Below are 27,040 nucleotides of genomic sequence, written 5' to 3'. Positions count from 1 at the left end.
GAGATAGTGATGCTACAAATGTGGGACCTGATCTCTTTGCCTGCAGGACTCCTTAGATACTTGATGCCCTCTTGTGATCTGGCGTTAGGGGGTGGCCCTTTAATTAATATTTATTTTACAAAATTTAGATACTTTTTGGTTGTTAAAACAAATCAAAACCGCTCTAAACAGTTTACAACGATATAAAATGAAACATTAGAAAATATAGATTAAAGGAAGGTATTAAGACATTTAAAATATTAAAACACATGTAACATGTAACATGGGACGCGGGTGGCACTGTGGTCTCTAAACCACAGAGCCTAGGGCTTGCTGATCGGAAGCTTGGCGGTTCGAATCCCCGCGATGGGGTGAGCTCCCGTTGTTCAGTCCCAGCTTCTGCCTACCTAGCAGTTCAAAAGCACATCAAAGTGCAAGTAGATAAATAGGTACCGCTCCGGCGGGAAGGTAATCAGTGTTTCCGTGCGCTGCTCTGGTTTGCCAGAGTGCGCTGCTCTGGTTTGTCATGCTGGCCACATGATCCGGAAGCTGTCTGCAGACAAATGCCGGCTCCCTCGGCCTATAGAGCGAGATGAGCGCCGCAACCCCAGAGTCGTCTGTGCCTGGACCTAATGGTCAGGGGTACCTTTACCTTTTAACATCTGCATGTCTGAATAGACTTGCCCGAACCCCTCCCCCCCAAAAAAAGAAAGAAAGAAATTATAAATTAGCATATGCAAAATTGTGTGGTGGACCTGTTGCCCCCAAGTGTTTTGAAGTACCCACCAAAGACCCTGATCTATCCCAAAGTGTACAGTGGTACCTCTGGTTACGAACTTAATTTGTTCTGGAGGTCCGTTCTTAACCTGAAACCGTTCTTAACCTGAGGTACCACTTTAGCTGATGGGCCTCTTGCTGCCGCCACGTGATTTCCATTCTCATCCTGGAGCAAAGTTTGCAACCCGAGGTACTACTTCCAGGTTAGCAGAGTCTGTAACCCGAAGTGTTTGTAACCCGAGGTGTTTGTAACCAGAGGTACCCCTGTATTCCATAATCAACCGTCTAATATTTTCCCCCTCCTCCCAGCTCTTCCAGCTTGAGCTTGCTCGAGTCCCCAGTCATGGCGGTGTTGTGTTTGTGCATCTGTTTCACGATGCAATGACTCACACCTGAATCAAGGCATAGGTATGTGCTAAAAGTCTTGGTTCAAGTCAGTCATGACATTTAAGGCCGATGGGATAAAAAAAACAAACTGGTATTTTTTAACTTTCTGAAACCAGTCCCTTCTCTTACTTAACTTCTTTAATTTTGGTTATAAATTGCCTAAGATGTTCCAGCTTCTAAACACTTGCTAGGTGTCTGAAGAAGGCAGGTGAACAGCTGATGTGGGCAGACTCTAGAGGTCCCCTGCTGGGATGTAAGCCTTGGCCCATGCCCAATAATTCGGACTCCTGGTGCTAAACTTTCACGAGACTATGTTGATGTTGCAGCGCTTCTCGGTCAATGGGTGAAATAGCCCAGGGCTATTGAAAAGTCGTGATTGGTTGTGCTACCTGGGTTTCACAGAGTTGGAAGGGAGGTGATTGCAATGAACTGCTTGGCTCCATCACCAATGATGACAGCTGGTGGGTGGGTGGGTATAGCTTGGGGAAAATGCCCTGCTGGGCCAAGATTGGCCCATGGGCTAATTCCCCACCCCTGCTTTAGGACAACTGTTCCTTAAATGTGCAGGGTATTAGCAAGTTTACAACAACAGAGGGCATGGCCCTCAGTAGAAGATTATCTATTTTTGGCTGTGTTTTGGGTCGCTACTGAAGACCTTCAGTTTTTCCCAACAAGCTTTTTAAGTGGAGATATTTATCCCAGTCTGTGTCTGTTTTGGATTTGAAATTTGTCAGTCACTTTTTCTTGCCCAGGACAACCAAAAGCACCTTGCCACCAAACAAATAGATGGAAGTTGTGCCTGGGAGGAGAGGAGCTGGAGAAAGCAGGGGGCTCCTCAGTTGCAGTGGTTCTGGAAGGTGGGGCAGGCTGGGTAGGGGGCAACCGGCACAGGCAAATATATGGCATTGCTTTTTATTGTTGAATTTATTCTGAATTCAGTCTGAAATTGCTTTGAGATGTACTAAACGTTGCTTTGAGATGTTGGAACTCCCTCCCTATTGACATCAGGGACGGGTTTTCACTGTACTCTTCTGGGCACCTGCTAAAAACTGTTTTTGGTTAGGGAAGCTGTCATGTGTTTTGATCTGGTTTTAGCTTATTGCCGATTTAAATTATTCATTGAATGTTTTAAATAATCATTTTTAATCCTTTTTATTGATAACTTGATCGCTCTGTTCTCTTTTGTAAACCGCTTTGAGGTTTGATTACAATCAAGCAGCATATACAAGTTGTTCAATTTTTTTTTAAAAAAAAACCCAAATAGATGGGGTGAAATGAAATAAATTTGAACACAGATTCAGAGAATCAGAAGCCAAATTCTACTTGGGTGATGAAGCTTTCCTATCATGCATGTCTCTAGAACAGTTGTTTCTGAGATGTGGGAAGACTTCAGGAAAAATGGTGGAACTCCCTCGTGTGCTCCCTCAAGGGGCTCCCTGGATCCTGCCTGTAGAACCTGGATCACACAACGGCCATAAAATTATGTTGAAAGATGCCCATTGCACCTATGAGCTCCTTGTTGCTGTAGAATGATAGGGGAGGGTTGAGCATGTGGAATGTATTCAGAAGTTCCCAGGTTTTTTAAAAAAACATAATAATAATTATGATTTTCATTTTTATACATTTCAACATTTTTACAATCATTTTAATATCTCGAAACTCGACTTCCTTCCCCCTTTTTGCAGTTCCTTAAATTTATTTTTTTTATATTTTCCGCATATTCCAAATTAACTTAATCATTTATTCATCTGCTTTCAATGTATACTCTTATAAAACTGCAGGTTATTACAATAATCCTGCTAATGTCCTTATCTGTTTACAGTTCGTCTGTAAATGTTCAATCAACCATTTCCATTATTTTATAAAATGTTTATCTTGATGTCTCATTTTTCCTGTAAGTTTCACCATTTCTGCATATTCCACAAGTTTTTGTATCCATTCTTCTTTCGTCGGGACTTCTTCTTTCTATTTTTGGGCAAATAACATTCTTGCCGCTGTAGTGGCATACTTGAATAAATTCCTTTACAATTTGGGTAGTTCTGTCCCTATAATTCCCCAAAGGGTCCCAGGTTCAGTCCTCACCAACTCCAGTTAGAAAGGTTCAGGGATCCAGCAATGAAGAAAGACTCTCTGCTCAAGATTGTAGAGAGTCAGCCCTACTTAGAGTCGACAGTTCTTCACTAGATAGACCAGGGGTCCCCAGACTTACCCGCCTTTGGGCCGTCGCCCGCCGTGCCGATCGTGCGGCGGGCCGGAGGGCGGGGGAGTGCGTGCGCAGTGGGCCGGAGGGTGTGGGAGTGCGCGCCAGTGCGCATGCGCAAACCCATTTACTGGCGCGGTGGCACGCTTCCAGGCCGGAAAAATTGCCGAAAATTGTTTGTGCGCATGCGTATGGGCCTCCCCCGACCCGGGAGTGCACCGGAAATGACCTCTTCTGGGTCGGGAGAGGCCCATACGCATGCGCAGAAACGATTTTTGGCGATTTTTTTTAGATCTGGAAGTGCGCCGCCGCGGAGCGCCGCAAGAGCGGGCGGCGGCAGTGGGCGGCGGGGGTCGTCGCGGGCCGGATTGGGAGGCCAATTGGGCCGCATCTGGCCCTCGGGCCGTAGTCTGGGGACCCCTGAGATAGACAAATAGGTTGACGGTATCGACTGCAGCTAGCATATGAATCTCTGGTTTACATCAAGGCAAGAGCACCTAGAGCTTAACTCTTAACTGTGTGTTCTTGTGGTGATTTTTTGAAATTGTCTCCATTGGATTCATATCCTTATAGGTGGTTCCAGGTATTATTATTATTATTATTATTATTATTATTATTATTATTATTATTATTATTATTATCCCAGTACGTTTCCAAGCACATTTCAAAGTGTTGGTGCTGACCTTTAAAGCCCTAAACGGCCTCGGCCCTATATACCTGAAGGAGCGTCTCCACCTCCATCATTCTGCCCGGACACTGAGGTCCAGCACCGAGGGCCTTCTGGCGGTTCCCTCATTGCGAGAAGTGAGGTTACAGGGAACCAGACAGAGGGCCTTCTCGGTAGTGGCACCCGCCCTGTGGAACGCCCTCCCAGCAGATGTCAAGGCACTAAGCAACTATTTTACTTTTAGAAGACAACTGAAGGCAGCCCTGTTTAGGGAAGTTTTTAATGTTTGATGCTTTACTGTTTTTAATATTCGGTTGGAAGCTGCCCAGAGTGGCTGGGGAAACCCAGCCAGATGGGTGGAGTATAAATAATAAATTATTATTATTATTATTATTATTATTATTATTATTAGAGAGGTCTTATTCCATCTTTTCTTCAAAGGTGGCAAAGTTATTGATGGTTCTACATGTGCACACTCCTGATCTGGAAGATAAATTTGGAAGTGCAAGCTGCTCTATCTCCACCTGTCAAGCAGTCCAAAATGGTATGTCGATCTCTCTCTATGAATTGCTGTGCTTTTCTCAATGGCCTCTTCTCCCCAAGTCTTAGAAGAATTGTATGCTCTTAATGAGATTAATCCGGGTTGTGTCCAATGTTAGTTATACTCAGAGTTGACCCACCTGGGTTTTTTTTTTCCATTGTAGCACTAAGTTAAGGTCACTGATGTTTGTTTCAGTGGCAAAATGTTTGGTGGCTGCTGGACATTGTTGTGCAAGAGACTACATAAGCAGAAATCTTACACTAGTGGACAGAGAATGTTAGATTAACAGCCATGTGTAATTTACTGTACATCCATTAATTCTAATGGGTCTACTCTGGGTAAAAGTTAGCTGGATACAAACTTCTGTTTCTTTTTTAATTCCAGTTAATGAAAACCTAGTGTCTGTGTACCAGTGGGTCTTCTTTTTCTTCGGCGATTACTCGTAGCCAAGTAAGATTGCCTTCCATGAACACAGTTTTAACAGTGAGTCTGTAAGTGACTGTGGAAGCCAATTATGGATCCACACGTCCTTCCACAGTGGGGACATAGGTTTGCGGGCAGGAGTTGATCACGGTGAGGGTTTGCCAAGCGTGCCTTCGTCTTGGCACATTTCTCCTTTTGTCCTGAGTTTGAGCATCTTGAAAGCCCATGCCACTTTTGGTAAAGGCTGTTCTCCAATTGTCAGTGTTTATATTACATTTACTGCCCAGGTCAAGCACGTTGATATTTCCCCATGTGATCTTGGGGACTCAGGTAGCCAAGGAGGAATCTCAATGTCTCACATTTAAGGAGAACTGTCAAACTGTCAGATGTGTAACAGGACTTGCCTTGTTGACCACCAGCCTCCTGGTTTGATGAGCAGCTGTATGCTTGCATAGCTTCCAGGAGTACCTGTAGCCAGAGCACTTACTTTTCTCTGTGTGGATGTACTGGTTGATGGTGTCTATCGAGCTCTGTAGTTCAGTACAAGGTTATCAACCATCTACACCTGATAGGGACATAATCCTTCTCTCAGTGGGGTTGTCAGGCCAGGACTTTGGGTCAGACGTCCAGGGGGCATACCCTCCAACTCCCGGATTGAAAAATCCGGGATCAGCTGTGACGCGGCACCAGAAGTCGCCTCCAGACATGTGTAGAAGCGACTTCCGGTGCCAGCGCCGCCTGATTTCCGGTGCCCAGACATGGGCAGAGCGGCACCGGAAGCCGCTTCTACGCATGTCCGGACATGTGTAGAAGTGACTTCCGGTGCCGGGCTGCCCGTGTCTGCATGTCTGGGCACCAGAAATCGCAGACAGCCACAAGCCGGGACATGGCCGCTGGCAGGAGCTTTTTGGGATATTTACGGGATATAATCAATTCGGGATAACAGCGGGAAACGGTAACAAAATAGGGGGGGTTTCCCGCGAAAAATGGGAGACCTGGCAGCTATGCCAGGGGGCTGCTCAGCAGAATGAGCAAGAGGACCCCCCAAATGCAGCATATTACCAGATAAACGTTGCTAGCTAGAAACGGGTGGAGAGGACACATATAAAACCATCAAGGCAAAGACTCTAAGATTACTTGCCTGCACCCCTGCACTTCCTTTCTCTAGAACTGAATTTTGCAACTTTGCATTCAGAGTATGTTAGGAGGACTTTATGACAATAACTGATGGGAATATATATATATATATATATATATATATATATATATATATATATATATGACTTAAAGGACAGTAGTACTTGAGTTTTTTAATTCCTTTGGTTGAGCAAGCACTGGAGCATGAACAGAGGCTAACAGCAGGCCTTTCTGCAAGGCACGAAATTTGCCACCTGCACATTGGATCAGCTGTTGTTGAACTACAACTCCCATCAGCCCCAGCCATTACCATGGCCAATAGTCAGAGAGGATAAGAATCACATTCCCCACCAGTTGTTATTCAGAGGTGATTCACAGCCCTCATGGCTTCTAGCCGTTGCTAGCTCCTTGCCCCATGAATTTGTCTAGCCCCCTTTTAAAGCCAGCTGAGTAGGTGACCACCACTGTGTCACGTGATGGTGCATTGCATACTTTAGCTGTCCACTGTTGGAGGCAGTATGCCTCTGAATACTAATTGTGGGGAATTGCAATTCACAAGAGTCTGTTTCATTCATGTCCTGCTTCTGGATTAGATGGGCTTCTCGATTAGCAGGACTCTTCTCGTGTTCTTAGGAATTACCATCTCTTGGTTTACCATCTCTCCCCGTTGCAGTATCTTTACTAATCTGCTGGCTTTTGACTACATTACAAACACCCTATATTTGCTTAGTATAAAAGTGATACATTACAGTGAAGGCTGGTCCATTAAGGCAAATGAGTCAACTGCCCCCACAGCCTTAGCCTGCCTTCAGCCAGCTTCTCATCTGTCTCACTTCCTATTTACAACCAGTCCAGGGGGTGGCACTGCCTGTCAGCTTCCTCCTTGTTAGTCTCAGCATTGCCCTTTGTGGAACTCAACCGGGAGGAGAATACTGACAAGACTAGAATCAGATGGCTCTACCTGTCATTTGCTCTGGCGCCACCTACTGTTGGGCTCCCTGTCTTCCTCCCAATCAGGGCTACAGGGTCCCAGCCACTGCTGGATACACATTTCCTGTTGTAAGAGCAGAAGTGCCTAACATAAAAGTTTTCCCTCTGATTGAATCTGCCCCCCACCAAGCACAACACAGCACAGCACCCTGCAGATCCCATTTACCCTGTGCCACTCTCTTTCTTCCTAAGCTTCAAGCATCCTAAGGAGGCAGCGCTGGCGCCAAGTCCACTACAAATCCTCCCAGGGATGGCATAGCATGTGCGCATATCTCAGACACCACTTTAAAACCACTTCCTTAGGGGGACTGGAGACTGCAGAAAACCAAGGCTCCAATTGACCTTTTCTGTTACCAATCCATTGAACAGGAGAAGAATTCCTCAGCCATCCTTGCCCACAGGGAATAAAACGTGATGTTCAGAAGCTTTCTTTAAAAGAAAGATAGAAAAGGGAAAGGTCTAACTGCAAGGCCAGATTAGAATGCATAGCAAATCTATGCTCGGGGATTCCACACACCTCCACCAGCATTTTGTGCATGTACTTTTCATTTGTTTTAAAGCAAAAACATTTAGGGATTTTTAATACCACCAATCCAATCCAGTCGCTCAAGACTTAAGAAGCAGACCAATGTATCAACGTATAAAACCTAACCAGGAAGTATTGCAATGGAAATAGTAGCAGGTAGCAAGTTGTAATATTTGTGTGAGTGCTTTCAAATGTTATACAATAATAATTATTATAATTATAATTATAATTTATTATTTATACCCCGCCCATCTGGCTGGGTTTCCCCAGCCACTCTGGGCGGCTTCCAACAGAGAAATAAAATAAAATAATCTATTAAACATTAAAAGCATCCCTAAACAGGGCTGCCTTCAGATATCTTCTAAAAATCTGGTAGCTGTTTTTCTTTTTGACATCTGATGGGAGGGCATTCCACAGGGTGGGCGTCACTACCGAGAATGCCCTCTGCCTGGTTCCCTGTAACTTGGCTTCTCATAGCGAGGGAACCGCCAGAAGGCCCTTGGCACTGGACCTCAGTGTCCGGGCAGAATGATGGGGGTGGAGACGCTCCTTCAGGTATACTGGACCGAGGCCATTTAGGGCTTTAAAGGTCAGCAACAACAGTTTGAATTGTGTTCGGAAACATACTGGGAGCCAATGTAGATCTTTCAAGACCGGTGTTATGTGATCTCAGCGGCTGCTCCCAGTCACCAGTCTAGCTGCCGCATTCTGGATTAGTTGTAGTTTCCGGGTCACCTTCAAAGGTAGCCCCATGTAGAGCACATTGCAGTAGTCCAAGCAGGAGATAACTAGAGCATGCACCACTCTGGCGAGACAGACTGCAGGCAGGTAGGGTCTCAGCCTGCGTACCAGATGGAGCTGATAAACAGCTGCCCTGGATACAGAATTAACCTGCGCCTCCCTGGACAGCTGTGAGTCCAAAATGACTCCCAGGCTGCGCCCCTGGTCCTTCAGGGGCACAGTTACCCCATTCAGGACCAGGGAGTCCTCCACGCCGGCCTGCCTCCTGTCCCCCACAAACAGTACTTCTGTCTTTTCAGGATTCAACCTCAATCTGTTAGCTGCCATCCATCCTCCAATGTTCACCTAGAATCGATTGTGTGTGCAATCCTATAATAACCCTGTAAGGTGGGTCAGTATTACTATTTTAATCCACCTACTGCAGATGTAAGGGTAGTGTGTTGAATGCCCCTTGTGAGATTTATTTGAGGCACAGTTGCATGTGCCTAGGGATGTGCATATTTAAGTTTTTCTAAATTTCTCATTTTCCCAACCTGCTCTTTGCATTTCCACATCAATGTGATTCTTATGAAAATCAATCAGAAAGTTCCTCCTAATATACACATTTTTGCAAATCACTTCCGCCTGATATAATGCATTTAGCATGTTCTTCTCGTGAATACAGTCATACCTCAGTTTAAGTACGCTTCGGTTTGAGTATTTTCAGTTTAAATACTCTACGGACTGTCTGGAACGGATTAATCCACTTTCCATTACTTTCAATGGGAAAGTTCGCTTTAGGTTAAGTACGCTTCAGGTTAAGTACAGACTTCCGGAACCAATTGTGTACTTAAACCGAGGTACCACTGTATAGGCATTTGTTTGCACACTCTAATATATTGAGTTTTCTGCATACTGCATGGTTGGAGAACTGCGCTGCAAAATTCAGAGAAGTGCAAATTCCAAAGGATGGCTGTGTTTCAGTTCACGTATTGTTCCAGAAAGTGTGAGCCTACATAACTGTTTGTGTATGTTACGTTCATTTCAATCTAAGAGAAATATCAAACCAATTCTTAGACAGTCATTAATTGCATCTCCTTCGCAGACTTAGAAAAACAACAATGATGCGAATGCATACCAATCGTATTTGCTTGAGTGATTTCCATTCTTGACCGCAAACGAGCAGGCAAACTGCAGCAATTTCTGCTTCCTTGTCCGTTAGCATCAGGATTATCAAACATTCCTTGAAACACTCCACCAGCTACAACTAAGTGGAGCTAAATGGTATAAAATATACCTTCACTTTATCACTGATACAGCTGCTGCGCAAAAGATGGTGTGGATTGCTGCTGCAGAGAGAGAGGACTAGAAGTGGCAGGGCAGCATACCTTGGCTAACCATGACAGAAAACTCCCGAATATTATGAGATATTTGGTAGGGGAGCAGACTGCCTTGGGAGGTGGTCCAATCTCCTTTGATGCAGGGTGTTTAAGCAGAGGCTGGACAACTGTCTATCAGGGTTGCTGTAGCAATGCATCCTGCATTGTAGGACCTGCATTGTAGAACTTAGCTGGATATCACCCTTGGGTCTAAATTGTGCTGCAGAAATACAGCATAGGCTTGACTCTTCTATACATGGGCTATATGGGAACTGGCCAGGGCTGGATTTAGGTTTGATGAGGCCCTAAGCTACTGAAGGTAATGGGGCCCTTTATATGTCCAGCTGTCCTTTGTCAAAAACAAATTGCCACTGTTTTTGTGTTGAATATATGCTGCATGGACCTAATAATGAAGCCATTTGCACATGTTGCCATGCAACCAGTCTCTGCCGAATGTAAAAAGGTAAAGGTAAAGGATGCCTGACAGTTAAGTCGAGTCGCAGATGACTTTTGGGTTGTTGCTCTCATCTCGCTTTACAGGCCGAGGGAGCTGCCGTTTGTCCGCAGACAGTTTTTCTGGGTCATGTGGCCAGCATGGCTAAGCTGCTCCTGGCGCAACAAAACACCGAAACCAGAGCAGCGCACGGAAACGCCGTTTACCTTCCAGCCGGAGCAGTACCTATTTATCTACCTGCACTGGCGTGCTTTCGAACTGCTAGGTTGGCAGGAGCAGGGACCAAACGACGGGAGCTCCCCCTGTTGTGGGGATTCGAACCGCCAACCTTCTGATCGGCAAGCTCAAGAGGCTCAGTGGTTTAGACCACAGCGCCACCCACATCCCATGCCGAATGTAGGCACCCTATATATAGAAATGAGCAAACCAGTGATATTTTAGGGAGGAGGCTGGCAGGTGGGGCCCATTACTTACACCATAGGAGCCTTCACAACACAAAACACTGTTGCTGTATGTAGGTTTTATTTTATTTGTTTTTTTAATCTTATATTTTGGAAATGAACATCCAGGGTTTTTTTTCCCTTTAATTTTTTTTAGGGGCCCCAAGAGAGTGGGGCCCTAAGCTATAGCTTGTTTAGCTGATATGTAAATTCGGCACTGGACCTGGCCGCATATTGCTAGTTGAACTTTTCAAAAATGACATTGAGCAAGCAGCAGGGACATAAGCGGACACCTAAATCGAATCATATATAATTGTAGAGTTGGATCCCAAGGGTCATCTAGTCCAACCCCCTGCAATGCAGGAATCTCAACAAACGCCCCCCCCCATCCAATTTGGAATCATACCAGACCCTGCTTAGCTTTAGTAAATGTGCTAACAATTTTATTGCTGCATCACGAGGGGATTGATACAAGCAGTGGTCTGATGCAAGAATAGCTTGATCAGGTCAGAACAGCCAAATTCCTGTTTAAAATAGATTCCTCCCCCATCCTTGCGTCGTGTCATTTCGCCAAGTATTTTCAGCTTCATTCCAGCAGGAGCTCTTCAAGGTCTCATGCGGAGGTCCTTCCCAGCCCTCCTATCTCAGATCCCCTTTTAGCTGAAGATAACAGGGATTGAATCCTGGGGCATTTCTGCATCCCAGGCTCTACCCCATTACCATGGCCCCTTCCCTATGGCAACACAGTAAACAGAGAGCGGTAGCTGCTCCCCATACACATTTGATGCTGCCATTTTTTGTGTGTATGGTGAGCATATGTTGTCCATCTTTATTAATCCCTTAAAAAAAGGAGAGAGGGTAGATTGTCCAGGTTCTTAGTGTTTTTGGACCTGCCAACTCTGATTTAAAGAACAGGGAAAAAATGTAAGCGTTTGCAGTTTTTTTTTAATGTTTTCCTTTATAATGTGAATTGCAAAAGCCTCCAAAACTCTTACTGTAAAATCCCAGACATGTTTATTCAGACACCAGTCCCACGAAGCTCAATGGGGCTTCCTCCCCAGAGTTTGTGTGCCTAGGAAGGCCAGCTTTTAAATATCACATAAGGCTGGTTTGCATCACACTTTCTCTTGCACAACCCCACTCAGCTGTCCTCCAAAAGTGGAAGGGACGCGGGTGGAGCTGTGGTCTAAACCACTGAGTCTGTTGGGCTTGCTGATCAGAAGGTCGGCGGTTTGAATCCTTTACCTTTACCTTTATCGAAAGTGGAGGAGTTGTGAAAGGTGTGACCTGGGATTTTTGCAGTCCCAAATAGGTAAAAAGGTAAAGGCCCCCCTGGAAGGTGCAGTCAAAGGCGACTATGGGGTTGCGGCACTCATCTTGCTTTAAGGCGGAGGGAGCCAGTGTTTGTCTGCAGATAGCTTTCCGGGTCATGTGGCCAGCATGACTAAACCACTACTGGCGCAATAGAACACTGTGATAGAAGCCAGAGCACACAGAAATGCCATTTACGAATGCAGTTTTGTAAGACATCAGACTTACAGATGCTAAGCGTACTGTGTGGGTGTTGGGGAAAAAAAATCATGTAAAGGTGGGTTTCACTGAGAATTACACTGAGCTATCAACAGGCAGTGTTTTGTGGAACAATGATAAGTTGGCAGTAAACGCAAGTCTTGGATCCGTGTTGTCAGAACTAACCATCTCTTAAACCCATTCTCACACAATTCCGTCTACACTTCTCCCTCTGGACCAAATTCCTGCCACCACCCCAGATCATCAGTTAGGGGATGGGTGAAGGGGTTTCTCTCTGTTTTCCTTTCCCCCCATCTTAAGTTCAGTTCTTGGCAGCTATGGGTTGCATAGCTCTGCTTACAGCTCCTCAGGATGGAGCAAGCTCAGGTGCCAATTCCAGCCTGAGCCTCCTGGTGCCAGTGACCTCACCTCTCAGCTTGGCTCCTCTCAGAGCCCAGGAATCTGCTTCCACGCTCCACAATGCCTCCTGCAGAAGCTTCTGGCATTCCCGCTCCTTCTTCATCAGCTCCCACTGCAGCCTTCTCGTCTCTGCCTGAAGCTCATTCAGCTGGGCCATGAGAGGTAAACGGCCATTCAGGGAATGCTGGGAGTCCACCCAACTGCTGCTGCCGTGGCTGGAAAACTGCACTGCACAGTTTGAAGAAGTGTGGCTTTCGAAGGATGGCTGTGTTTTGTTCTGCACATCGTTTCGGAAAGTCCAAATTAGCTAGGATCACCTTTAAAAGCAAAGTGAACTGAATTTCTCTTTCATCCCGACCATCATACTGTGCTCTCTGCCTGCTCTGATGTACCTTAACATTGCCTGCTCCAAGTGATCTCGTCCTTCCCTCTCCCCTCCAAACAGAAACTCCTAACAAGATTCATTGCGTGAGCCCATGGTCAGTTTCAGGTCGATAACATAAACTGCCATTTCTCCATCAAATTTTTTGAGTAATGTAGTATATTGTGGTCCAAAAACTTCAGCGTTTAACAGTTTAATTGGTGGTATTTATTGGCAAGCTTCTAACTCAGCGTTTTTGCTGTGTTGCCAGAAGAGAGATGGACTTGCCTCCAGAGCCGGTTTGATTTTTGCACTCTAGACTTATGGGAAGCAATTACACCTGCAACTGACATAAGAGGAAATTTACATGGGTGGGGAGAGGTTTGAGTACAAACAGGCGTTCCGCAGTCAGTAGGAGTTTTGGCGGACAAATATATTTCGCTTGCTGATATTCAGATTTTACGCTTTCAATTTAACATCACAAAGGGTCTTTTAAAAGTCTAGGAGATGCTCTATGCTGCTTGATTAGTGATGGATTTCCATTTCCATGTGCTGTTGAATTAGCTACAGAAGGGAATTACATTCAAAACTTTTAAGATTTATTAATAATGAACAAATTAGGGCAGCAAATTAGGACTCCAACTGAGGAAGAAGCAATCCAATGGTTTCATGGAAGACTGGAGGTCAGTCATCACATATTTTGATGCTGAAGCAGTGAATGGGGACAGCCAAATTGCTTCAGCCAAATTATAACTCTGTTCAGATGTTTATCAGGTAGATCAGGAGTGGGGAGCCTCAGGCCCAGTGGTCAAATCCGACCCTTTCAGACCCTCAGAGCTAAGGATGTCCTCCCCTCCACAGCAGTAGGAAGCAAGCTTGCTCCACTTCCATGTGAAAGCCCTTGAGATATTTGAAGATAGCTATCATATCACCTCTCAGTTTCCTCTCCTCCAGGCTAAACATACCCAGTTCCCTCAACTGTTCCTCATCAGGCTTTGTTTCCAGACTGATTTCTGGTTTGCTTCGTAACACTAAGCAGGGCGAAATAAAAAGTGAGCAACCAGGGAAGACGAATGCAACTTCTCTCATTATTTCCATTATTTGCAGGGCGGGTGGGGGCTCTGTTTATTGCGTTCTCCATTACCCATTGTGAAATCTCAATAAAGCTGAAAGCTATTAAAATGCGGTACAAAGATCTGCTTTTAAGTCAAATGACCATTTAGTTTGTGGGTGCTAAATCACTGCAAATGCAGGCCGCTTTTATATTGCCTTCAATCAGGTGATAGGGTGCTGCTGTCCAGTTGTTCCCTGTGATTTGTATGGAAGATCGTTGCCCTCTGAGTGGCAGCCAGACTTGCAGATTGCAGAAATATACATGTATTTCCCATCCATCCTGGCTGTCGGCTGAGCGTCGCTACTTCTAGAATATGCTTCTCAATCAAGGCTGGCATTTATTGCATGCAAAGTGTGCCTTTTCCTTCCGCACCACTGGGGAGTGTGAGTGGTTCCTGCAACTGCATGGGACAGGGTGATTTCCTGGATCTTTGCAACCCAGTTAGAAAGGAGGGGCATCAATCAAGTGAGATAGACACAAGTGATTGGCTGTACCTGGCGCCGTGGTGCGACGGATCCCTCCGGCGCCCCGCCCCTGCCACGTTTCCCAGCGCGGCGGGCGGGCGCAGCTGCACTGCGCCACCCAGTCTGTTGTAGGGCTGGCCCTGGGCCAGGGGGGGCCTGCCTGCCCGTGTTGCGACACACCTGCGCCTGGCGGTGGCGGCCCCAGGCCCGCGTGCCTCCGGAGAGCGGCCTGAAGCCGCTGAACAGCGGAGGCGCGCCTGGGGCAGCCTCAGCCGCGCCTCTCAGCGGGTGCAATGGCGCCCCTGGCGCCCCGCGCCACTGTGGATGGGCCTAGAGCCAACCCTGTAGTGATATTTGCACCCCACTGCAAGGAAATTGGCCCTGTTCCGTTTTTAGAGAAGGGGCCTTGTGGAGTCTGGATAGCCTGGGCAGTAGGATAGGGTAGGGGTATGGGTTTGTCATTTTTGGTTCTTGTTTCTATTATGTACTTTGTGTTTTTATATCATATTTTTATGTTGCAAACCACCCTGAGATCTAGGGATCAAGGACACAACAACAACAACAACAACAACAACAACAACAACAACAACAACAACAACAACAATACTTCAGATGTAGTGTTGGTTCAGACTGACCCCTAGTCATTGGCTTTAGTCAGGAATCTGAGCCTTAGTTTGTAGAAAGCATTGTGGGTACCTCTACAGTAAGTAAAAGGTAAAGGGACCCCTGACCATTAGGTCCAGTTGTGAACTACTCTGAGGTTGCGGTGCTCATCTCGCTTTACTGGCCAAGGGAGCCAACGTTTGTCTGCAGTTTTTCTGGGTCATGTGGCCAGCATGACTAAGCCACTTCTGGCGAACCAGAGCAGCCCATGGAAACGCCGTTTACCTTCCCGCTGCAGCGGTACCTATTTATCTACTTGCACTTTGATGTGCTTTCGAACTGCTAGGTTGGCAGGAGCTGGGACCGAGCAACGGGAGCTCACCCCATCGCAGGGATTCGAACCGCCGACCTTCTGATTGGCAAGCCCTAGGCTCAGTGGTTTAGACCACAGCGCCACCCACGTCCCCTACAGCTCTCTGTTTACAGTTGCTCTTAATGGGTGTTAATTAGCAAACTTGCTGTTAGGCTTGAATAATCTGCAGATACTGATGTCCCGCCTTGGCTCCAGGAATCCTGACAAATTCTGGGCCATAGGCTGTCAACCCAGTAAAAGTTCTCTTGACAGAAGTGAACAAGCCTAGCAACTCTAGACTTGTTCATGTGTTACACTGAACACCAGTACAACAAGCTGTCTCTGCACAGGTACGTGTTTTTGTGTGAAAGAGTGTACACACTTGCTTATCTGTACAGCTCATGGTATGCTCAGAGTGCACGCTTGTCAAATGCTACATGTACAGTGGAACCTCGGTTTATGAACACCTCGGTTTACGAATTTTTGGTTTACGAACGCCGCGGACCCATCTGGAATGGATTAATTCACTTTCCTTTACTTTCAATGGGAAAGTTCGCTTCAGTTTATGAACGCTTCAGTTTAGGAACAGACTTCCGGAACCAATTACACCCATGCTTCAGGTTAAGTACACTTCAGGTTGAGTACTTCGTGGACCCGTCTGGAATGGATTAATCCACTTTCCATTACTTTCAATGGGAAAGTTTGCTTCAGTTTATGAATGCTTCAGTTTAAGTACTCCGCGGACCATCTGGAACAGATTAATCCACTTTCCATTACTTTCAATGGGAAAGTTCGCTTCAGTTTATGAACGCTTCAGTTTATGAACAGACTTCCGGAACCAATTGTGTTCATAAACCGAGGTACCACTGTACAGCTGGAGAGCTCAGCTATTATTATTACTATTTTTGCAGTTTGCACCCATGTTGATTGTGACATGCAGACAGCCCTTTTGAAAGTGAATTCTCTTCAGCTAGTTGGCTGTTTCCGTTCCTTTCTGTCCCCCAACATTTTGTGAGAGGATGTGACTTACACACACATTTTCCACGAGAGAAGAAAATAGCCAAGCAAATCAATGAAAGCTGAAGTGAAGCTGATGGAGGGCTCAGAGGTGGCCTTGCTTACAGGGTGGTACAATCTTGAGAGACATTCTGCTAATGTTCGGCCTTTTCTTCTAAGTTTTTTTAAAAGCTGAAACGTAAATGGATATATGACCTTGCACTAATGTTTTTAGGGGGTGTACAAGCTACCTTTCATTGGCCCAGATAGGGCCTTGGGGTTTTTATTTTTACACGCGTCCCAAGCGAAGACAAAACACCCACAAGCATTTTGAAGTGCCTACTTTCATCTCCACTGCTGCCTTCTGTTGCCCTTGCTCCCAAGGACCCCAAAGCTTTCCTTGGGCAGGAGATGAGAAAGATTAAGGGGGGGCATCATATTCCCACTGAGGAGGGCATGGAGAATATATGTCCCAGTGGAATGTGCCACCAGTCATGTCCACTTTATTGGTGGGGTGTCACTTTTCTTTAAAAAAATGTTTTATTAAGGTTTATAGAGAAAAATAAAAAACTTAATATCTTCCCCTTCTTAAACCAAACCAAGTCTTTTATATAGATACTATAAAAACATAAAGGGGGGGGGGGATAGAGTAGGAAAAAGAAATAAAAAAGAAGAATATAAAATAGGTTAAAAGAGAAAGATAGAAAAATAAATTCAGAAAGTAAAGAACTTCCCACTCTTCATCTGGCTGCTATATAAAAACAATATTCAATCAATATAACACCCCACAAAGCCACTTTCTATAAACAAACATTATCTTCGATCCTCAAATCCAGATGTCGTTATTTTGTTTTCTTTTTCATGCAAAAAGATTATGAGAGGTTTCAAATCTTTCCAACGTTAACAATGACTTTTCTCCTGATTAAACGTGTCAATTTCACCATCTCGGCTAAGTCCGTTCGTTTTAGCAGCCATGTGCCCTTCCATCTTTGTTGCATATACAGTAAACCAAGTTCCATGGTCCTTTTCTAACTGTATACCCATAAATCCCAGCAGGAAAAGTTCTGGTTTCAGTTGAATATCAATCTTCAAAACCTCTCTGTATCAAATGTGGGGTCTCACTTTGTGCTGAGTGCATCGGAACATGTAGTCCTTGTGGTCTGTCACTGGTGGAAATGTCACACAGTGCTTTGCTTTGCATGCAAAACATTCCAGGTTCAACCCCCAGTATCTCCAGAAATATCAGAGAGCCACTGCCAGTCAGTGTAGACAGTACTGAGCTATATAGGCCAAGTGTCTGATTGTATAAAGCAGGTCCCTATGTTCCCCCTGCCTGAATTTTTATTGTTATTATTTTGGTGGGTGCAACATGCAGAGGCTCAAGGTATGGGATATAAAGGGTCCTGCTCAATGTGCAACTGCTTGCAAACTTTTATGAGCACCAATCTTTGATTACTCATTACTCACCCTTAATAGGCAGGCCACTTACTCATCAGCATAAAAGTCGGAAAATTTGCATACATTATAATGTGCTGGTTTGAGAGATGGTGCTTGCTGCTATGCCTGTGCTTGATTTGTGCCGATTCTCTGTCTGCTTTAGGAGCACAGGCCTGGCTTGATCTTGAACTTGCTGTTGAGTTTTAGCCCGCCGAGCCGACAGTGTTGGGCTGTAGCTCGAAAAGGTCGACTCACGTCGACTCCAGTGCAGAACATCTGCCCCTAGGGCACACAAAAATGAGCACGGAGAAGAATGTAAGTTCTTCCTATTTTGTATATTCTATAATATGGTAGTCAGTTGCTTTAACGCTGTTAATATCCCCTCCGCAAAATAAACAGTTTTGTTTCACCACCACCACCCATTTGATATTCTACATTTATTATTTTCATTCCCCCTTCCAGTCACCTTTGCCTTAACCAGCCACCTCACCAGGGAATCCTTTCTTTGGTAGTGTCAGAATGCTGCCAGCAGCTCCTGGCTGGTTGCCCAGGAAATATAAAGAAAGGGAAAGGTTTCTTACCGTCCTTTTAAACTCAATATTTACAGAGAGGGGCTATAGAACTCAGCCTCTTGGATAAAGGTGTTGTCCCAAGTGAATCTCCACCCCCTGTCTCTCCCACATCCTCGTTCCTCATTATCATCATCTCCTCTACGGGTGCTGCTACGTGCCCCCTGTCTTTGAGCTCTTTGCTCTCCTACTTTCAAGGCTTGCCGGGTTCTGGGAGATGGAGGGTCTGGAATGCTTTCCAATGACACCATGTCTGTTAGCTGTCACTCCTCCTCCTCTCCCATTTCCCCCCAACTTTCCCCCTCATCTGCCTCTGAGCTGTGACCTTCTGCAAACCACGGTTGCAGATCTAGACTGTCTTCCTCTTCCTCCTCCCTGGAAGGGTCAGGATGGGGGAGACAGTCTCCACCATTCCTCCTCCTCTGCCCAGCCCCTGACAGGTAGCAAACAACATTATATTTTCTTCAACTAAGCCTTTTCTTCTTCAATATGATTACCTGAAGTACCAATGGCACACACTGTCCCTAGCCCCTGCCCCTGCTCCACCACGTTCTGATAAACAAGACATCTAATTTCTGAACTGTTGTCTCAATACGGGTAAATAACCAGCGCCATGTGAATTGTCAACCAGATTTAATGCTGATCTAACATAATTGTTAGTTTACCATGCTGCACTGAAAAAAATATTAATGGCGCACTTAGAAAAATCTAGCCACATTCACATTTTATGTACAAATACAAAATATATAATAATAGTAATAAAATGCTAAAAGTAAGCAAGCATTTAATTATTCTTCACTTTTAAAAAATCTGCTTCCTAAAAAGCAAAGTGCATTCAATTAGTAAGTGAATATTTTCTGGAAAATATTTTTAACATTCGAAACATTTCTAATTCAGCACGAGATTAAAGCAGAAAGGTGTGTGCATTGTTGAAAATGAAATAAATGCATGACATCATGACATTTTTCAGATATAAAACATTATACCCTCTCTTTTCTGCTTTTGGCAATGCATGCTGCTGATTGCTGAAAATCCCATCAGGAGTGGAGAGAATCTGGAATTATTATTATTATTTTAAAAAAAGGTTGTCTGTAATGCCAATGCAGGGTGCAGAATGAAAAAGCAGTTCCACTGCACATTTAAGCACATCAGATTGTATAGGAACCACAACAATGACAGCGAGCCAAGCGATATGAATATTGTTTATTTGTGTAGCTGAAGCCTTTGCAAAAAAAAAAACAATGAGCCAATCAAAGTCATAAGCTGGGAGATCAAGAACAGTGATGAGAAGTTCAGAGTGAAAAGTCGATCGCAAGATCAGTATGGATGGCTCTTCACAAGCAGCTGTATGTGAGGCGGGATATTTGGGGTGGGCATGAATTTTTCAATTCCATCAACGAGCTTTTCAGCTTGCTTTTGACAAACTTTGTCACCTTCCCTACCTGGTTCATATGTACAGATGCAATTGTTGCTAGGATTTGTAGGGACCCAGATGGCGCTGTGGTTAAACCACTGAGCCTAGGGCTTGCTGATCAGAAGGTCGGCGGTTCGAATCCCTGTGATGGGGTGAGCTCCCATTGCTTGGTCCCAGCTCCTGCCAACTTAGCAGTTCGAAAGCACGTCAAAATGCAAGTAGATAAATATGAACCGCTATAGCGGGAAGGTAAACGGCGTTTCCATGTGCCGCTCTGGTTTGCCAGAAGCGGCTTTGTCATGCTGGCCACATGACCTGGAAGCTATACGCCGGCTCTCTCGGCCAATAATGCGAGATGAGCGCGCAACCCCAGAGTCGGTCACGACTGGACCTGATGGTCAGGGGTCCCTTTACCTTTACCTTTACAATGGGTCTCGTTGTGGGGGGAGACCGTGATCCGGCGATCTGGGTGCCTACTCACTCTGCTGTCCAATGCTGAGGGTTGATGGCGGCAGCAGCTGGTGTGATGAGGTAGAGCCACCAAGCCACTCTCTTGACTGCCACTATTGCTACAGCTGGACAGGACTGACAGAGCAGGTTGGAGGGAAGGTTGGAGCCATATTGATTAATCCAAATCCCATCACCCCCAGCCCATGGTCAGGGATGAAGGGAGCTGTAGCATTTGAAGAGCACATGCTCTCTGCCCTGACCTATATGAAAACCAGGAAGATCCAGATGAATGGTACCCAACTTCTGGTTGGGCAGTCCAGCCATGTGTGATTTCATGCAACAACCCCCCAGTTATAATAGAGTTGTGAAATGGGTCGGTGATTGGCTCAAGAGCTTGTCAAATGCTTTTATTTAGAAGAATTTCATGCTGTCCTTCAACAATTGTCTCAGGGTGGTGTCCAATAGTTAGAACAAAAAAATAAAATGCATTCTCGTGAAAATAAGTAGACTTCTTGAACTTGCAAACTATGTGCCCTCGTTTTCAGTTTCATAGGTTTATCAGCTCCCCACCCAACCTTGCCCCCACCCACTCATCACCTAACTGTGCTGTCACTCACAGTGGGCAACATGTGAAATCTCCAAACTGGATTTGGGTGGCAACGGAGATTAAACTACACCCCCCCACCCCGCTTTCTAGGAGGAAAGAACTACTTGTTTTGAATGAGGGTCAAGAGATTTATGTCTCTTACTCATCTTGAATAATTCTTCCTTTAGAATTCCCTTCACTGTACTTTACATTTTATGTTGGAAATAACTTTTGAAGGCTAAAAAGGCTTGACAAAAACAGTACTTCAGAAGTTCGTTTTGAAAGCATTTCAGAAGAAATGCGCTGATGAGTGTCCCAGGATGAGGTTACAGGTCAGGGTCAGGGAGAGGGAGTTTGGTATTTTATCTTGGGAATAAGTTGTTTGGAAACGAGAGAGAGAGAGAGAGAGAGAGAGAGAGAGAGAGAGAGAGAATGTGATAAAGTCTTGTCTGCTGGGGATGCAAAATAATTAGATGTTTAGAAGTGGGGTTTTGAAAACCCACGCTGAGGAGCCTGGCTTCAGAGTTGATTGGTCTGCCGTTCCTTGTTAACTGGTTAAATTGCTTGCTGAAAAGGCCCGGATTTCTGCCTTCGGAAGCTAGAGTATTTGGGGATGTCTATCCATCCTGTCTTTTTCTTTGAGAAGCCGTGTGTCCTACTCTAGAGAGGATAGTTTCCCACTTGAGTGGCTGCCAGGGGACAGTTCTCTTTCAAGACATCCTCTACTTGAAGGACTGTTGTGTCCAAGTCTGGCTTAACGATTTTTTTAAAAAACCATTAGAAAGAGGGGAAGGATCCACAGCATTTCCCATTCTATCTGGGTGACTTTAGGCCAGTCATTCACTCTCAGCCTAACCTGCCTCGCAGAGTTGATGTGGGGATTGAATGAGAAGGGGGACAACCATATACCCCACCTTGAGCTCTTGGGAGAAATGGTTCAATATGAATTCATCCCCATTGGTCTCAGCCAGAGCACATCTGGACAAGTCACTTAACGAATAAATGGGATGAAAGTCAACTGTGGTGGCTGGTCTATTAGGGTGAGTGTGGCACCGCCACCTCCACTTGGCGGTTTTCCTGCTTGCAAGCAGCCCAGGGTGTGGCATTGCTTGCCAGCTTCCTCCTCCTTGGTCTCAGTCAGGGCAGTCTCTAGGCCCGGGTCCGGTGGCACGGGGCACCAGGGCGCCAGGCCACCAGGGGCACCGCTGCGCCCGCTGAGAGGCGCGACGGAGGCCGCCCCAGGCGCGCCTCTCAGTGGCTTCAGGCCACTCTCCAGAGGCGCGCGGGCCTGGGGCCGCCTCCGTCGCACGCAGGGGCGTCGCAACAGGGGGCGGGCAGCGTCCCCTGGCCAGGGCCGGCCCTACGGCCAGGCTGGGTGGCGCAGGGCACCGGCCCTCCAGGCAGCAGCCGTGCTGCACGCTGCACCCGCCCGCCTGCTGCACTGGGAAATGGGGCGGGGGGTGCCAGAGGGATCTGTCGCACCACGGCGCCAGGTATGCTTAATATGGCCCTGGTCTCATTGTTGTCCTTGTGGGACTCAGCCAGGAGCAGGATGGGGACAAAACTGGAACTAGTTGGTTCTGCCTGTTGTTGGCTCTGCCAACTATTGGTCTCTTTGCTTTCTGCCTTACCAGTCCCAATGGGACTTGCCACCACTGCGTACCAGAGGTTTTAGGGAGGGAGATAAATGAATAGCAGGGAATTTAACTCTTGCCTCCACAGTTGTGATCCTGACAACAATTGCCCATCTCACCATTCTATTAGCCCTGGGCAGAGAGGCAGGCGGAGTATTCTGTTGGCAATAAGGAAAGCTTCTTCTAGATGACTCCCCAGGCCTCTTCCAGCACTATAATTTTATGACTCTATAGCAATGGGTCAATAACGCTATGCTAAGGTCCTGACTGCAGGGTGATTGCCTGCTTTATTTTATTCTTCATTTGTTTAAATAATTATAGATCACACTTTTCATTTTTTAAAAAAATGCAGCAAGGCAGTACACACAAAACTACTGTAACACTAAAAGCATCACAGTGAAAGCATCAATAGGAGCATTTTTGAAAGGTTGGGTGGGCGGAGGGGAGCAGGTGGACAGTCTTGTCTGAATAACACTGTTCTCAATAGATAGGTGGGCAGTGAGTTTCATAGGGCAGGGCTAGTAAAGGCCAACCGAACCTTATAGCATGGGCAGTGGTGCTGCATCGAGGGTTCACAGGTTTGTGCTATGCTGCCTGCCCACCTAGCAGGGAGCCTGGGCAGCTGATACAGCCCTTGGCAGGCACATCCCCCTGATTGGGGATGCAGCCATTCAACAAGGGGTCCACGAGCATGGTGGCCAGGCTGGGCTCAAGGGGTGTCGCAATAGGGGGCGATGGGGGCGGGGTGCCCCGGGCTCCACTCTATGGGGGGCAGTGCGGCGCTCCCTCGCCACCTCCACCGATGGCTGCCGCTACCGTGGCAACGGCGTGACCGCCATTGCGGAGGCCCCAATGTTGCTGGCCTTGCTCCTCACTTCTTCCTGGTGGGGCGGAGGCAAGGGGCGGACCAGAGAGCAGTGTCAGCGGCGTCCGCTGATGCCCTTCGCCGCTCTGCCTGAGTAGGAAGAAGCACAAAGCACGCGGCAACCCCCTCTGTAGCTCACTTTGCTGCTTCTTCCTGCTTAGGCAGAACAGCGAGGGGCGTCAGCGGAGAGGCCCCTTGCCGCTCTGCCTGAGCAGGAAGAAGCAGCAAAGCAAGCTACGGAGGGGGTTGCCAGCGCTGCTGCTCTAGCATCTGGATCCTCGGATCCAGGCGCTGGAGCACCACCCCCGGCAACCCGCTCCATAGTGTACACATGCGAGCAACCCGCCCTGTTGTGCGCATGCATCATGACGTAGCGACGTTACGTCACGACGCATACGTCACAACGGAGCGGGTTGCCGCCCTGGGCAGCAGAGAGGCTTTGTATGTGCCTGCCGGGGTCCAGGACCCAGAGACCCCCAGCAGCAGGCAGGGAGGGGTTTCCTGAGTGGGGGTGCCTGGCTTGAATCCTGTTAGGTTGATGTCGGCGGCTCCTGGCTGGTTGCCCAGGAAATTATAAAGACAAGGAAAAGTTTCTTACAGTTCTTTTTAATTCAATATTTACAGAGAGAGGCTATAGAACCCAGCCTCTTGGATAATGGCATTGTCCCGAGCAAATCTCCACCCCCCCTTTCTCTCCCACATCCTCATTCATCATTCTAATCTCTCATATACACGTGCTGCTACCTGCCCTCTGTCTTTGAGCTCTTTGCTCTCCTACTTTTAAGGCTCACTGGGTTCTGGGAGATGGAGGGTCTGGAATGCTTTCTAATGACAACATGTCAGCTGGGTGTTGTTCTGGCTCTCCCATGATTTCCCAATTTCTCCCGTCATCTGCCTCTGAGCTGCGACCTCCCTCAAACCCCTATTGTAAATCTATAATGTCTTCCTCCTCCTCCTCCCTGGAAGGGTCAGGATGGGGGAGGGGGTCTCCACCATTCCTCCTCTAACCAGTTCCTGACACACACCGCCAAAATCATGTGCCTGGGGCTACGGGCCCCCTAGCCTTCCCCATGCTATGCCCCTGGGTGGGCATGGGGAACTGCCAGAATTGCTTCATCAGAGGGTCTCAGTGATCGACGTGGAGCATAAGGAATCTGGGGGTCCTTAAATTCCTTTGGCCCTCATTTGTTCAGAGCGTTGTGAATTCTCACAAGAATCTTGATTCTGGCCCGGTAACAAACGGACAACCAGTGCAACTCTCTCAGCAGTGGAGTAACATATTTCTTCTCTGAACACCCTGCCTGGTGCAGCCCCACCTGAAGCTCATTACAGTGATCGACATGAGATGAGAAAGAGCTCCCAGACGACTTTGGTCTTATTGGCAAGTCTTCGCAGAGCACTTACGGTCAAACACAGTATGAGAAAATGTGTTTTCCACTTCTTGAATATCCAGCCCAAATGAGAATATCTTTAATTATTTGGCTGCTGCTCTTCCCTCGTAATACTACATTTGTAGTGAGGTGTTTTTTTTTTAAGCCAAGGCATTTTAAAAATTTGATACGGGGGAAGGGCTGGATTTAAGCGCAGTGCCGAATGATGTCATCTGAAACCTAAAGGGACAGATAGTGCAATGATATCCCAGCTGCCTATCCTAAAATAACTATTTTCGAGTGTCGCAATGAAATCTCTCTGAGAAAGCAAGCACCTGGTTAGGCCCTGTAAAATTAACTTCCATCTGCTTCCATTTACAGTAAGGCCTTCTTATCATTCTCTTGGCATTATCTGGTATATATTTGGCAGTAACTGCCTGTCTTGAGCTATTTACAAGTTGTTCTAGTGGCACGGTGAGTGGAAAGGGATCAAAGCTGAAGCTCTCCTGATTGGTTGTGCTCTAAGTCAGACATGGGGAGCCTATGCCCTTCCAGCTGTTGTTGGACTACAGCTCCCATCATTCCTGACCATTACCCATGCTGGCTGTGGCTGATGGGAGCTGGAGTCCAACAGCAACTAGAGGATGAAAGGCTCCCTAACCCTGTGGCAGATGATGATGAAATATGCCTACACACTCTAGGTTGCGATGTAATATATATTGTAAACTGGACTACAATCAAGGCCTGGCTGAAAGTCCACTTTAGAACAACATCTAACTCCTTCTTAACCTCTATACCACATTTCATCTAGATGGTATAGAACAGGCATGTCCAACTCCCAAGAGACTGTGATCTACAGTGGTATCTCGACTTACAAACGACTCAACAACCGAATTTTTTGACTTACGAATGGGGCAAATGGCCGCATGCTTACGAATTTCTCGACATCCAAACGGAAACTGCGGCGGTTTTAGATAGGGTTTTTTCGACTTGCAAATTTTTAGATGGGGTTGCTTCGGCTTACGAATTTTTCAGTTTCCAATGCATTCCTATGGGAAATCGCGTTACCAATGGCGCTTTTCGACTTACGAATTTTTCGACCTACAAAGGTGCCTTCGGAACAGATTTAATTTGTAAGTCGAGGCACCACTGTACTCCCACTTAAAAAAAGAACTGGCAGTGATCTACCCATTGTTGTTGTTGAGCTTTTGTGGTGAAGCCAAAGTTGTTGAGCTTTTTTTGGGGGGGTGCCACTTAGGATCACACAATCGACAGGGAGACACCTCGCAATCGACTGGTACATCATGATCGACCTGTTGGACATGCTTGGTATACTGCAATTCAAGATAAAATTCATAGTTTAGGCATTGCTCTCGAGAGCCTTGAAGTATGTGACAAAAGTTACGGTACATATTCCAAATAATCAAGCAGCAGCTCTATGACCACGAAAGACAGTGCTTGTTACCTCATACTCCAAAATCCTGTTCTCCAGAGACTTTGGGTATTACAACACCCTATAGAACCTGTGCCAAATATCTAAAGGATCTACTACTCCCCTCCCATCGAAGAGCCTTTATGCTCGCGAGATTAAATGCTTTCCCTTCTGCAGGGACCAAAGGCAGCTTCTCACATGCTCCATATCAAGCCCGTTTGTGTGCCTGCAACCAAGGAGTACCTGATTCAATGGACCACATTCTGTTAGACTGGTATTTACACAGCAGACATCACCAACTGATGCTGAGCAAAATGTTGGACTTCCAGCCTATAACTCCGAGAAGAAGTCAAATGAGGTTTCTCCTGGCAGATTGGGAAAAATATATCACTGCTTTAGTGGCCTCCTTTTTAGCCACAATCTTACCTGAAAGGTTTCCCAACGACCCATCCTGTCGGGGAACAGACAGGGCGAAGCAGAATATCTAAGTGCACACGATCACTGTGTGACCTTATGACCCTCAACAGCTTCACCCTTGTCCTCTTAATTATCCCAATGACTTGAAATTTTCTATACTGCGATGCCAATAAAGGTATTTGATTTGATTTGATTTGTCAGCTGGAGACAGCAGGTTCTAGAATCATAGAATCATAGCATTGTACAGTTGGAAGGGACCCAGGGGATCATCTAGTCCAATGGAGAAATATGCAGAAATATGCAGCTGTCCCATACAAGGATCGAACCTGCAACCTTGGCCACGCTCTAACCAACTGAGCTATCCAGACCTTGTATCCAGCATTAGTTCTATTTAGAGAAGATCACCCCCTGAAATAAATTCAGACAA

The 27,040-nt window shown here is 46.3% G+C and overlaps 1 protein-coding gene across 6 annotated transcripts in view; it reads left to right on the top strand.

Moving 5' to 3' along the window:
• Positions 1-27,040, top strand: part of PKNOX2 (PBX/knotted 1 homeobox 2) — a 411,946-nt gene that overhangs the window by 52,404 nt on the left and 332,502 nt on the right. For 5 of the 6 annotated variants that reach the window (XM_088658019.1, XM_088658018.1, XM_088658021.1 and 2 more), the window contains exon 2: positions 4,452-4,554. The exons of the other annotated variant lie outside the window; for it this stretch is intronic. The gene's annotated coding sequence lies outside the window, so the exon portion shown is untranslated. The remainder of the gene's footprint in view (positions 1-4,451; positions 4,555-27,040) is intronic. 6 annotated transcript variants of the gene reach the window in all.

The sequence above is a fragment of the Zootoca vivipara genome, chromosome 14, assembly GCF_965207765.1.
Source record: "Zootoca vivipara chromosome 14, rZooViv2.hap1.1, whole genome shotgun sequence".
Classification (NCBI taxonomy): Eukaryota; Metazoa; Chordata; class Lepidosauria; order Squamata; family Lacertidae; genus Zootoca; species Zootoca vivipara.
This window is presented reverse-complemented; position numbering and strand designations above follow the sequence as displayed.